Genomic DNA, 254 nt, shown 5'->3' on the forward strand with positions numbered 1-254 from the left:
TTTTCTTAGTTACCTCTATGCAAATACATTTTTATAATCAACTGGTTTTTTTTGTTTTCATTCTTTTCATAGTGGCACAAACTGGAGAGAGACTGCTGTTCTGGGCACTATGTTTATCTGGGAAAAGTTTGACATATCAATAAACATTGGAAAATTACTACAAAATGTGTGAATCAGGATGTTTTTTTCTTTTTTTTTCTTCTATAGTCCAACTGGCAGATCTAAGAATGGCAAGTTTGTAGGGTCCTTTTCCA

At 32.7% G+C, this 254-nt stretch overlaps 1 long non-coding RNA gene across 1 annotated transcript in view; it reads left to right on the top strand.

The window, feature by feature from the left end:
* LOC107745948 (uncharacterized) overlaps positions 1 to 157 on the top strand; it is a 436-nt gene extending 279 nt beyond the window's left edge. The window contains exon 2 of the long non-coding RNA XR_001640642.1: positions 73 to 157. This is a non-coding gene — a long non-coding RNA (uncharacterized LOC107745948). The remainder of the gene's footprint in view (positions 1 to 72) is intronic.
* Positions 158 to 254: the final 97 nt, after the last annotated feature.

The sequence above is a fragment of the Sinocyclocheilus rhinocerous genome, unplaced genomic scaffold, assembly GCF_001515625.1.
Source record: "Sinocyclocheilus rhinocerous isolate Xijiao unplaced genomic scaffold, SAMN03320098_v1.1 scaffold26437, whole genome shotgun sequence".
NCBI lineage: Eukaryota > Metazoa > Chordata > Actinopteri > Cypriniformes > Cyprinidae > Sinocyclocheilus > Sinocyclocheilus rhinocerous.